The sequence below is a fragment of the Eulemur rufifrons genome, chromosome 8, assembly GCF_041146395.1.
Source record: "Eulemur rufifrons isolate Redbay chromosome 8, OSU_ERuf_1, whole genome shotgun sequence".
Classification (NCBI taxonomy): domain Eukaryota; kingdom Metazoa; phylum Chordata; class Mammalia; order Primates; family Lemuridae; genus Eulemur; species Eulemur rufifrons.
The window spans coordinates 77,520,934-77,535,372 of NC_090990.1; the positions used below are offsets into that span (position 1 = coordinate 77,520,934).

General features: G+C 36.1%; 1 protein-coding gene and 1 pseudogene across 1 annotated transcript in view; one reads left to right on the top strand and one right to left on the bottom strand.

Annotated features, from left to right (window-relative positions):
* DPYD (dihydropyrimidine dehydrogenase) overlaps positions 1-14,439 on the bottom strand; it is a 799,420-nt gene that overhangs the window by 613,707 nt on the left and 171,274 nt on the right. The window lies entirely within an intron of this gene.
* LOC138389086 (heterogeneous nuclear ribonucleoprotein A/B pseudogene) lies at positions 6,199-7,237 on the top strand (annotated as a pseudogene).

Here is a 14,439-nt window from a genome sequence, read left to right on the forward strand (position 1 = left end):
TTAGCCTAGTGAGTCCTGTGACCCAGGGGTACAAATTCCAAGACAGGCTGCTTTCCGGGGTCCCTCAGCTGCGATGAAAGTGAGACACCCACAGTACAGATATCATCCAACCCTGGGCAGCTTTCCTGAGCCTTGAAGGACTGGCTCACAATCAGTGGGCTTCTGTTGTCCCTGTCTGTAAGTAATAAACCTGCTTTATAAGTGTGTTCTATGTCACCAGACAAGTTTGTAACCAGTGTACAGTGAATCGGCTTCACAGAGCTCTCTGCCCAATTACTTTTAATTCACTCCCACTGCAAACCAATCATCCCTTCTTTTAACTGATCTCTCTTCTTTTATCCATACGCTATCCATTAGATACCTACCACAACACAATACCATTAAAGGCAATATAGTTTAATGGATTTCACATTTGTATCCAGTTCCATTACTAACTGTGTGATCTTGAGAAAGTTATTTAAAACGTTTGTGCCCAGTTTTTTCGTCTAAGTTGCTAGTCATAGTCCAGACATCATACCATTATGGTGGGATTAAATAAATAATACATGTGAAATATTCAGAACTGTGCCAACTATATAGTAAGTGTTCAATAATGTAAATCACTGTTGTCAATAATTTGTATTATAATCTATGAACAATGGAGAATACAATGCAGGAAATGAGCACTGTTTTTCAACAGCTAATAGAAAGCAAAGTGTTATGGTAAAAACTATAAAGCAATGACTACCACATATGTTACTGTGAAAATAAGTGAAATAATTATAACAAACACCAAAAACAGTATCATGTTTATAGTAACTGTTTAATAAATGTTAACTAAAAACCATGATCAAAAATAGCTTAACCTTCCAAACTGATTTGAGCGGGTTTGAAGAACAAAGAAGCAAAGTGGTGTCATTTTGAATAAACATAAAATGTGTAAACATAAGAGATCATAAGAAGAAAACGTGTAAGACCATATGCATTCATAAGGTTTACAATGATAGCAGCAGCCACACTGCAAAACCAAATATAAGCTGATTTCCATAGACACCCCACTAGCATGATGAGTTACATTAAGCAATGACTCAGTAATCATTATTTCTACAAGTGACCTCTTTTATAGTTCATTATTAATGGCTTTGACAAGACTGCCTCAGTAACCAATTCTGTATTTGGGTAGTTTAGGCAAATTTATATGTCAACAACAAAAAGAGGTATTGAAGCCCAGGGTGGTGGGAGTAGGCAGGGAGGCCAATGAATCTCTCTTTGTCAAGAGGGAAGCTCTCTGGTGGAGGTATAATTTTTCTCCTCCTTTGGTTCTCATTTCTAAAATGGATATTTCTCCAATACATGAATGCATTTCATATGATGAGACAACATATAAATTTTCTACTTTAATTAAACAGAAAGAGAAATAAGAGAAACTTTCTTAAAAATAATCTTAGAGAATAAATTTTTCTTATGTGCCACCTTTTCATTAAGCTGTGAAATTTCTCACCTGCTCCCTTCTTGATATTTTTTTAAGGTGAACTTTTCAGAACAACCCCACTGAGAGGAAATTGCTTTGCAAGCTAGGAAGATATTAATCTGTTCTCCCAGTATAGTGGGTGCATAAATCCTTTTTTATTGAAGAGGTGTTGTTAAAGTTCTATATATAAGACGACAGTACAGTATTGATTTTGGTAATGCTAATACAAAAGCAGTATTTTTAGTTAAACATGCTGTATTCTTTCAATTTTCCTGCCTTTGCTCTCACTTTTCCCTCAATACAAAATGTGTGGCTGCTCACTCCCACTCGCTATCTGGCAGGTTCCTGGGCATCCTTCAGGAGGCAGCATTAGGTGTCATCTCTCCTTGAGAAGTATTGCTCAACTCCCCCTGCCCCACTCCTCTTAAAGCTTTTTAATTTCCTTCTTTGTATCACCACATTTTTCAAACTATAATATAATTATTTTCTGAAGCATCCTAGCAGCCTGATAGGTCCCAGGAGGACATTCATTCATTCATTCAACAAATATTGTTTGAGTACCTTTTAGGTACAAGGCCATGGGAACACGCTGGCATATAAAACAGACACAGATTCTTTCTTTCTATAGCTTATGGTTAAACAAATGAATGAACAAACAAATATTTCATTACAGACTAAGATAAATTTATGACAGCATAGCACAGTGGAATCAGGGGGTCAAGGAAGTCATCCCGTCATGTCCAGGGAGATCGGGAGTTAATCAGGGTGAAGAAATGAGTGCAGGAGGCAGAAGAGATGTGCAAATGCCATAAGATGGCAGGAGGTTCAGCATTTCCAAGCTTTGAAAGAAGGCCCTGGTTACTGAAGCAGGATACGAGGCCAGGGAGGTTGACAAGAGCAAGGAGACTGCCAGGTTATAACAACTTGGATTTTCAGCAGCTAAGCACACCAGGTGCTCAACAAATGCTTGTTGAATAAATTAATGATAATAATAATAATAAAGATGACTGTGCAATGGGTTTTGAGGGTTTGTATTATTCCTATCTTGGGAAAATTGAAATTTTTACAAGGTAATTTACTTCCCATTACTACAAATAGGAATATTTTTGCCTTGTTAAGACTTTCCCCTTTTCATATATTTAAAAGTAATTTAGAGAGCTATAATTCAGTATTAAATACAGTATATAAAATATTTATGATGCAGCTAACTTGAAAAACAGGCATCTTACATATATCTGCTTCCAGAGGAAGTATTTATAATATTTAGAAAGTTTCACTGTGGATCCAAAGGGATGTAAATTGTACAATCTCTTTAGGAAAAAATGATCATGATTTTCTACACACTATTACCAAATTAATATCCAATAAGGCAGCTTGGCACTAATCATTTCTTTTGTCTGCACTACTGAATTCCCATAATATACATTGCCCAAGAAAAAGGAATGCTTGCCCCTGACTGATTATCTCATTTATAGACATCTCCCATCACAAAGTGATTCAGTCATGAAGCAGTCAGACACCTAAAAATAAACTCTCAGGGAAAGACAAATTACAGAATCTAATCCATAATCGCCCCTCTGCATTGACAGAGCACTGGACAAATAGTGCTTTTTGGCTTCTATTCTGTTACTAACAAATTATATAACCTTGAACAAATTCTTTAAGCCCAGTTAAATGAGGCCTAATTGATTAGGTCTCAGTTTTCTTATCTATGAGAAATGGGTGTATGATCAGGTGGTCTCTAAAGTGTCTTCCAACACACAACACCATATCTTCATGTCCTCCTCCCATGTGTCAAAATGTTATGAGATTATGAGAATAAAAAAATTTTAAAAATGATTTTCATTTTGGGGGAAATTTCACAAAGAATCACCAAAATTTTAAACTCTGAATATTTTCTTTAAATGAGAGAACTTAATCTCTCAATAAATTAGTTTGAACCTAACAGGTCTCTCCTAGAATTTCATTAACAGTGAAATTCTTATTTTAAAAAAAATGTAAAGAACTTGAATGAAATCCAACCCACAGCAGTAAAAATGGTAAAATATTTGACAACCCTGATCTGGTCTAAAATATTTGGCTACATTAAGAGATGAGGATATAGAATCTTTCTAATTTCCCCATCCTGTATTTCTTGGCAGTCTGATTAGTAAAATTTTGGAATGCATTCCTTAAGAGAGTTATTTAAGTTCATTTTTGAGCATCAGGAACTGACCTCTTCTACCTTCTTTGCAGTCAGAAATTTCTTGTTTATTTTTGTCCACATTATATCATTTTAGCCTCCTGCACAGAAAACATCAAGCTCCTTTCTAGAAAGTGTAAGAATAACTAAAAGAACACTGGGTCTTGGGCCAGAAAATATGAGTTCATTACCTGTCACTGCTACTTGGAGGCTGTAAGTCTTGACTAAGCCACCTAATATTTCTATGTCTAACTTTTTTCATCTGGGGAATGAGATAATACCTACCTTAGAATCATGTGAATCCAATAATGTACACAAGTGCTGGAGCAGAAGCACAAGTAGCTATTCAAGACATGGTTATCTAGTCACTTACACAATGAAGTTTGCTGGTGTTCACACACATTCTACCAAGACTTTACCTATGGCATAACCTCTATGGGGTTAAATCTTTTGGCCTGTGTTTTGCTTACTTGCTTCCTGGTCTATAAGGCAGTGTTACTGCACTCCACAGATAAAATCTTTTGCTGAGTTGGTATTCAGAAATAGTTCACTAAATTTCCTAATGTGCTAAAACATCAGTTAACTAATCATTAGGTCAGATTTTCTTACTCCTATTGTCTTATATCCCTCGCTGTTTCTAGTCTATGTTTCTTAAAATTGCTAAAATCCTGGCTTTTGAGTTTTCACTGCCCATTTGGCTTTTAATCTTATTCTCCCTTACTCTTAGGTAATCTAACAAATTTATCATATGGCTTCTTCTAACCTCACAACTATCTTTGATATTTCCTTTCTCTGCTAGCCATCAAGTTATAGGTAACAGTGGAAAGGAGCATTTAACTAAACACTGAAATATTTCTCTTAGAAGATAAGTACATTTTTGTTTAATATTCTGTAGAAACCACTAAATACTGATATACTTTAAAACTGTGCTTTATTTTAGATGAATATTTGTAAGACACACAAATATTACATTGTACTGCCACCTTCTATAATATTTTATGTATTTTTGTACTGAGCTAACATTCCTAAATTAAGATACTATTAATATTTGAAAAGACATGCTGCTAATTCATTCAGTGTATGCAAAATGTTCTACTAGCATAAAAAAGGAGTGATAACTTCTCTAGTGGGGAGAATCAAGAGAAGTGTTCCATGGAAAGTAATTTTTGAGATGGTTCTTAAAAAACAATGACTTTGACAGAGAGAATGGAAGGAGGTATTTAGGTGGATGCAGCACAAAGAACACATGCATGAAACTTTAAAGCATATAATGTATTCATGGAAAATCTCTGTTCTTCAGGAGAGCTAGGATAACAGATACCTGGGACATGGTAGCTGGAAAGAAAAGATTAGAAATCAAGCCTGAATTGGAACTCAGTTTTACTAATTCTCTAAGAATTTTGGCTAAAATGATACTGTAAAATTTTTATTAGAAGCCCATCTTCATTCCAAATACACAGCCATACTAGAATCTCTCCCTCTTTCACACACACACTCACCCCCATATATAGTTGGCCCTCCATATCTGTGAGTTTTGCATCTGTAGTTTCAGCCACAAATTAAAATATTTAAAAATAAATTTAAAAAATAAAAAATAAACAATACAAATACCAATTAAAATACAATACAGCATAATGACTATTTACATAGCATTTACATTATATTAGGTATTATAAATAATCTAGAGATAAATTTAAAGATATTTATCGTATAATGTATGTAGGTTATATGCAAACACTACACCATTTTATACCAAGTACTTGAGCATCCGCTGATTTTGGTATCCACTGGGGGTGCTGGGAGACAACTGTAATGTTAAAGTACAAAGGCAACCTAAAGAACAACTGAGATACTTCAGTAGACCAGAAGAGAAACAGAAACACAGGGCAGCAAGCAGAACTGACTCTACAGGCCTGAAGGGCCCCAGGTTCTGAAACAATCAAAGACAGCCTAGAATCAATTCCTCTGTTATAACTGATCCCAAAGTGCCCCCGACCTGAGGGGTGGGGAACTGCAGTAAAACTTCCTGCTTAAAATCATGGGTCAGCTGAGTGGCACTGCCCTTCCCATGTAAAGGGCCGGAAAAACAGTGAAAGTTGTGCGAATTTGGATAATGACATATAAAGCTGGATACCAAAGAGAAAGGAAGACACCAACAGACGTGGCCTGAGTCTAAGATGCAAGCCAAGACACCCTTGTGTAGTTTCTACAGACACAACATCAACACAGTATTATTAATATGGGATTACTCCCAGAGCCACCACTGTAAGATGTGATTCTAGATCAGGTGCCTTGAGGTTCATGTTGAGGCAATCATGGAGGTGTTAGGTAGGAGCGGGAGAGCCAATCAACAGAAAAATAAATAGGCACAACAATCACTCAAGATGCAGGAATGCACAAGATCTCTAAAATGATACAAGGAAAACTTAACACTAAAAAGACTGCCAGTAATAAGGAACTGAATTTATGACGAAGTTAAAATAATAAAGCAATGTGAAAATTTTTTTCAAATTACTGTTTATAAGGTGGTGGCACCGCATGGGCCGGAGCTGGCCTTAGGGTCCTTATGGTCGGTGGGTTGTGTGTGGTGGCGGCGGCCATGGAGGCGGGAGCGCGGTGAGACTATGGGCGGACGAGGTGAGGCCCCAGCACCGCGAGTTCCAGCAGGGCTGAACCGCGGCGCCTTCCCTGACGGGCAGGGAAGAGCGAGCCCCGTGGCGTCATTGGCGGCGAGGAGCCTCCTCACCTAGGCCTCGCAAGTTGGAAGCGGGTGAGGAGCAGCCCGTGAAGAGGACGGGCGCCACTGAGAACCGACAGGAGGCGGCCGGGAGAGCGAGTCGCCGGCCGGGGCTGGCACTAGGGCCGCGGTGGGGCGGGAGGCGGGATTGCTGCACCCCGAGTGGGAATCAGAATGGCGTCGAGAGGGACCAGATCGACGCCAGCAAGAAGGTAGAGGATGCAGGAGCAATGTTTGTCAGTGGCCTGAGTTGGGATACCAGCAAAAAGATTCAAAAGACTATTTTACTGAATTTGAACAGGTCCTTGACTGAACAATAAAAAATGGATCCCAACACTGGACGATCAATAGGGTTCGGATTTATCCTCTTCAGAGTTGCAGCCAATGTGGAGAAGGTCCTAGACCAGAAGGAGCACAGGCTGGATGGCCATGTCATTGAACCTAAAAAGACCATGGCTATGAAGAAGGATCTGGTGAAGAAAATCTTTGTGAGAGGTTTGAATCCTGAAGCTACTGAGGAAAAGATCAGGGAATACTTTGGAGAGTTTGGGGAGATCGAGGTCACTGAGCTTCCAATGGATCCAAAGTTGAACAAGAGATGAGGTTTTTGTGTTTATCACCTCTAAGAAGAACCTGTGAAGAAGGTTCTGGGAAAACAGTTCCGTACTATCAGTGGAAGCAAGTGTGAAATAGAGGTGGCCCAGCCCAAAGAGGTCTATCAGCAGCAGCGGTATGGCTGTGGGGGCTGTGGAAACCACAACGGGGGAACTGAGGCAGCAGTGGCAGCGGTCAGGGTAGTACAAACCACGGCAAGAGCCAGCGACGTGGTGGCCAACAGAATAACTACAAGCCATACTGAGGCGGCGGCAGGAGCCATGGTCTGACTGACCGCACAGGTGTTTGGATATGGAGTGATCACAATTACGCACCAAATTTAACTTAGCAAACTTTCTATGGCCTTTCCCATGTGCAACTTATTTAAAATTTCCCCCCCTGGAAATCACTCTCCTGTTTACTATTTCCAGAGCTCTAGTTGTTTTAGGCAGTGTGTGGTGTCTCAGAGACCAAAGCGGCATTATGAACTGATACTATTACCAGGTCACCCAGAACCAAATTGGAGGGTCTGCTTCCAGCTGCCGCTCTGCAGCCTGGACCTGTTGTAAAGCATAAACTGTATCTTAGGAAAACAGTGTCAGCTTTTTTTCACCTTTTAATTTTATATTATTTGTGTCATACATTTCCTGTAATGGAAGTGTTAATTTTGCTGTACTTTTTTGTATCTTTTGGGAATCTAATGCAAGGTATCGTACACGTGTCCTGATTTTGCCACGACCTGGATATTGAAACTATCCAAGCTTTTGAAATAAAAATTTAACTCCTGATCCCCCCAAAATAAAATTACTGTTTACAATCCTCATAATAAAAGAAAATAAAGGAGTGAATACCATTCCTTAAAAACAAAATAAAAATATATGAAACAAAAGCAAGCAGAAATCAAAAAGAAATGGGAAGGTATTTAAAAAAAAACAAACAGAATTCTGGAAATAGAAAATTCTGTCATTGAAATAAAAAAAAAATTAATAGGATAGATTCCAGAGAGGATACAGTCAGAGAGAAATTTAGTGTAATATGGTACTGGAGAATTCATTTAAAATTCAGCACAGAGTGATGAGATTAACACACTTATCCTAAACTCCTAGGATAAGGAGCTTAGGCGTTGTACAGATAGTGGGAATTCATCAAAGCTATTATTCAGGAGATGCTTTAGAAACTCAATTCTGGTGGCAGTTTAAGGATGAGTAGTTGGTCATTGTCATATTCCTGTCAAATGATGAAGTCAAGAACAAATAGGTGGTAGAAGAAATGGAAAGGGAACCATTATTTTTCTCAACTTTTCTCTGACTTCATTAAGTCAGTTTCCATATGTAAAAACTGCTTAGATTTTTTTTTAAATATCCTAAGTCATTCTCTAAATCGTCTTCTTCTTGGCCCCAGATTCTTTCTTTCTCCACATGTATTTCTATCTTCATCCTTTCATTCCAATCCACCTAGCCCAGAGCCTCAGTATTTCCTGCCTATTGTAATTGTCTTTTTTTTTTCACAATTACTGTATGTGTCTATTTTGTTTTAAGCATAGCAGCCATAACATTTTCCAAACACTGCCAAATCAAGTTCAGTTTCCTGAAATATGATAGTGGAACTAGCACTATCTTAAAAGTCAAATTAACCTGGACTGAAATCCTGATTCTTCTACTCAGTTACTATGTGTTAAGTCACAACTGCTATATCACTTTCTTAATCTATATAAGTGCAATAAAAATCCTCTATTTCATAGAGTTATTATGAGGACCAAAGGAGATTATCGATAGAATCTAGCAAAGTATCTGTAATGCACTAAGTATTCCATATTTACCCAGCCCCATTAACATTCAGCAAAAAAGGCATTTTTTAATATTCCTGACTGAAAAAGAAAAGACCAGTTCCTCCACTGTGTCTTACCTTCTCTGTTTCTGTATTTGGATGAACTATTTATTTATACATCTGTCTCCCCATACTAGATTGTAAAATTGTTTCAGAGCAGTGTCCACATTTTATTCCTGTCTGTATCATTCTATATCTAGCAGAGTGCCCAGCTAGTAATAGAGGCTTAATAAATGTTAGATGAACAAATTAATGTAGCTACAGTCTAGTTTATCTTCCATTCACTGACTCTACATGCAACTAATGCTTTTTTAAATTGCACAATACAGACCTGCTAAATTATCTTTGGCTTCTCTTCCACTTTTGTTTTGCTTCTATCATTCCCTTCAGTTTTCTTCTTCCTGGCAAAAGCATATGCAATCTACCTTTATTATCTTCACCAAAATTGACCTATCCTTTCTCTGAACTTCTCCATCACTATAGGAAAGGGAAAGGAACTTGCTAGACTATCACATCCAATAATATATGCTTGCTCTCTAGCCCAGTTTCTCACATACAGTAGGAGCTCAAATTTGTTAAATTGACTTGAATAGTCTTACCTATTAATTATTAATAAAATAGTTTTTGCACAGCAGTAGAATGCATCATATAAAAAGGTAATGCATTTTTAAAATATTATTATGACTTATTAATTTGATTACACTGATTTATGCTGGGGAATTTGAAATGAAGATTTAAAAATCCAAAAAGGATATTAAGATTTTTCAATATTCATCCAAACATCATGATGAATCTTTTTTCTCTCTGAAAGTGAAGCTTCATACCAGCCTAATTTGCATGCATTTATTGTGTGTGAAAACATCCTCAAGGATTTTCTTCTTTTTTCCAGTGAGTGCATAATTGTTTGTACTAATAGCTACTACATATTTTATTAATTTATAATGAACATAAAATAGGATATCACCACTTTATTCAAAAAATAATAACAGAATCTTTTGAGGTAAGACAAAAAATGACAAAATCTTTTGACGTAAGAAGGAAAGCATGAGAAAGAGAGGAGGAAAGTACAACAAGAAACTGGAAAGAAGAGGTAAAAAAAATTGAGAAAGAAAAAACAATGGCAAATAAGAACTAAATAAGAAAAAAATAAACTGATGAAAGGATGAATATAAAACAAAAAGTGAAAAAATGAGAAAAGAGGTAAGAGTACAGAAAAGAAAGAGAGAAAATGAGAAACTTACTGAATGGAGAAGGAAACAAGGTATTTATTCTATACTTAAATACATGAAATTCTAGATTTAGGAAATTAAAATACAGGTTAAGGTAAAATAACTCAGTCTTCGTAACACAGAATTTTTTAATATTTTCTAATTCCCTACCCAGAAATTCTTATACAATTCTGAAACACTAAAAGGGGATTTTGATTTAGGTTACAGCTATCTATTTTGGTTTAAGCACAAAGGCAGCATCATAGGTGCATTACATGTTCAAGTTAATAGTAATAAATATGTTTTAGTAGTTGCCATTCAGTTTCAAGCCAAAGAATAAACTTTTAACTTTATAGCTTTACACAAAGTTTTCCATCCAATTTTTATTTTTCATATTTTATGTGAAAAGAAGTAAACTAATTCTATTATAATTAACTTACACTTTACAATAATTTTAAAACTCTAGGAATAATATTTTTTCCCAAGAATAAATATTTATAATACCTTATTTTGATCTATGAATCAGATTTACAAATGGCTTCCCCATATTTTTATGTGTCGTTATTTATATTAGAGATTTATTATGCAGTTTTCTCCTCCTTGTAGACTTGAAAGTTCTTCAAAAGCAATATTAATTTTAATTCATATTATAGCTCTCATTCTTTGAACAGTGCCCAACAGTATACACATTGAACAAACGTTTGTTGAATGAATTAATAAATAAGTCAATGAGATGTTATGGGTTAAGTATACTTTGATTAATTTCTATGTGAACTAATCTTCTCATGTTGGCACATTTGTTTCTGCTTCTTCCATTCTAGTCTACCTACGAGCCAACCTTCTTTAAATATTTATTTCACAGTAGTATTCTCCTGTTGTAAAACATCAAGAGGACCCATCCTTTCTATAGCTTAAAAGTATAAATGCATTGACCCTATTCAGTCATAGATTTTAATGTTCCCCAACACTTATTTTCATTCTTATAAGATTCTTACTTTTAGTTTCAAACTATATGTTATTGCTGTAAACTTGTGGAAGTTATGTAGTTTGTGAGAAGGAAATGCTTTTGCAGCTTATGTTTCATTGTTTGGCTATCTAACACACACACACAGACACACACACACACACACACATATCAACAAAGTATTTTCAGAAATTTGTGTTTAATACATTTCTGTGGGCTAAGGCTACCAACAGGCTATTGGACCACTATACCCACCAGCTATTACATTAATGCAGGTCATAGGAGGGATTCAGGTGCAAGCTCAGAGGACACAGAACTAGCTGTGGAAGACAGCAGCTATGGCAGTCAATAATGTGTGTCCACCCCAGGAATTCCAAATTCTATCTCTACTCAACAGCTCACATCTCTCACTTAGGCTTGAGACATAAGAGGAGAGTAGTTCAATAGCTTTACTCCTGAAGAGGTAGTGGCAACTCATCAGAAAACTATCAACTGAACCTAGTGTAGACCTGTAGGACTGCCCATCTTGACCCATAAGACTTACAAACAGTAATATATAAACATTGCTCTAGGCCATGGGGTTGGGAGTGGTTTGTTATGCAAAAATAGCAAGTTGATATAAAAACTGTATCTACAAGTGTAATGCTACCATAACAAAAATCTAAAATATGAGCAGAGGCTGATAATTGCTGCAAAAGCTAAAAAGATAAACTATTAGAAAAGGCTGAATAAAGTGATGAAATGATTATGTATGCTAGAAAAAAATGGCAACCTGAGTTATGTGCAGCAAATGTAAAACTGTTGCCTGTGGTAAATTTAAAGCAGAATAATATTCCTAATAAATTCATGGACCTTAGCAAGATAATTTTTTAAGCATTATATATTCAGAATGTCAGTTGGTTTTACTGTGTATGATAAGGTATGTTGATAAGGAGAGAGTCAAAAAAGTACTTGTCCATTTGTAAGCAATTTTTGACAGAATAGAGAGAGGCCAAGAATTACTGAGTTGGAAAATAAAATTTTCATTTATAGTCTTCATAGTTGACAAAAAATTAGCAAGGTAAAATGAGGGTTGAAGACTAAAATCAAATCAAGGCTGAGGCTACAGCACCTTTTTCTAAGACGTCTGAAAGATTTAAGTGGTGTTCACCAGAGGGCAAAGAAAACAAAAGAGATTCTTCTAGAAATTATAAAAGAGTGGTCTCACAGAAGTCAAATCTCAAAAATAGCAGTGGCTAACTGTATAAAGGGAAACATTTCTCAAAAACAACTGTACTATGGCTTTTGCAGTAGAATAGACTGTAACCAGATTTAAACTCTACAAAGTTTTACAGCAAGTTTCATAGCTAAAAGAGCCACCAATCCATAATAAAAGAGACTTAAATTGTTTCAAGTGCAAAACATCCTTTGGGCCTTCAATGTTCTATGGGAAAGAATAAGTCAAAGACAATGACTCAGGTGCCAAATGGACCATTTCCTCAGCAGTAGCCAAGGGAAGTAAAAAACTAGGAAAAGCATCACAGAGAGTGGAGCGAAAACACCAGAGGATGCCATGAGAACGAAGGACTAGGAAGTTACTTCCAGGAAACAAAGATAGAACTTAATGAAGAAACATATCCTACTTTTGTAGTTGTGGAACTTAGTAAAATTTTTCCAGTATGATTTCAGAATTACTATGAATCAGTGACTGCTAGGTAGCTCCCATCTTTCCCTTTTTTGGAGTCGCATCTGAGAAGCCACATCAGAACTTTATGTAGTTTATGTGACTCTGAAATTAACATGATGCTAGAACTGAATTAGACTTCTGGGTTGGGAATGGGCATATTTTGCTTTTGGTATAGACATGTATAACTGAATTCAGGAGTGGTCTTTAACATATTGGTGACAAAGTGAGTCCATTTCTTGACCCCTCCCTATATCCATACAGTTTACAATGGGACTTTGCAGCTACTCGTATCAAAGTGTAGAGTCTATTTTACATACTCTTTGAATTTATGCTGATGTTGCAAATTGCTTTGGTCAAGAAGAATGTGGCAGAAATAATAGTGTGCCAATTATGACTCTCAAACTCAAGAGTCCGTATATGGTTCTGCTCCCTCTCTTGGAATCCTGGCATTCCTATGTGAACAAGTCCTAACCAGCCTGATGGAGGATGAGAGACCACAGTGAGGAGAGGCCAGTTGTGGAAGCTAAAGCCACCCTGTACTACTACACAGGCAGCAAATCCTATATATGTGAAAGGGTTCAGCCATAATCAGCAGAACTCCTGCTACAACTCAGCCCTGATGGAATGCATAAATATACTCATGAACTAAAATAAATGTTTATTGTTTCAAGCCACTGAGTTTTGGGTTGTCTTGTTATGCAATGGTTGCCACACACAATAATCCCCTACAAATATCAACCGCAGACTAAATAATATCCTAATTTTAACACTGTCTAGTATTAATTTAGCAGTCCTCTCTTTAAATAGGACCAGAATTAAACAATCATTTTAGGTTATTTCAACTTAAGACTTTGTTTTTCCTGCCAACACTACAAGGAAATGATAAGATTTGGCAAAGTTGAGAGAAAACTCAGCATTACAATAGAACAGTGTTTGATTTTTACTTAAATATTTCCATGAATAAGCTTACAGTGGCTCAATTTAACAATTTAACCCAGAGAAAGAGCAATCAGAAAGTTTGGGAAACTGAGAAGTATAATCTCAAATACGTACATGCATCTCTTCCAAATTATGGAATTTCTTGAGCAAGCAGCCTCTCATATTCAAATAGTTCTAGATTCTTTAATTCCAGGAGCCATGTAATGTACAGTTTTTTTTTAAAGTTGTTTTGTATCTATGTGTATATGAAACATAATTTAAAAAATCCATTATAATGAGGCCATGGGCCTGGGACTCAGAAAACAGGGACTCTTATCCTGAATGTGCTCCTATCAGAGTTTACTTCAATGTTAGCTGATTCTAAATACTTTTTTTTTGTGCAAGCATTGCCCAACAGCATTATACAGACAAGAAATTCACCCAAATCACTGATTGGCAGTAAAAAAAATTCGCTCATCCTCTTTATTGTCATTTTAGAAGATACATTAAGATCTGTGATAATGTAAAAAATTTCAAGTATTCTTTCACATTCCAAACTCAGTCATTTTCTTTGTAATTTAGACAGTTGAACACTTATTGTCATGTGAAATGTGTAATAATCCAATTATTAAAGCTAAATTCTTGCTACAAGATGGATAAATGCTAACATTTATTTGCTGTAGGTAAAAACTGCTTTTTATGCACATAAGACTTCCAAAATCACAAACGTTTATTTCAGATTGCATTTTTTCCTGATAAGGAAGAAATTCACATTAATCTAAAACATAAGGGAAAGTTAAATAAGAGCTCTTTTAAATATACCCAAATGAATTTCAGAAAATACAGTTTCAAGATACAATAAATATTTGTCATATTTTAGCAATAGAGATGGG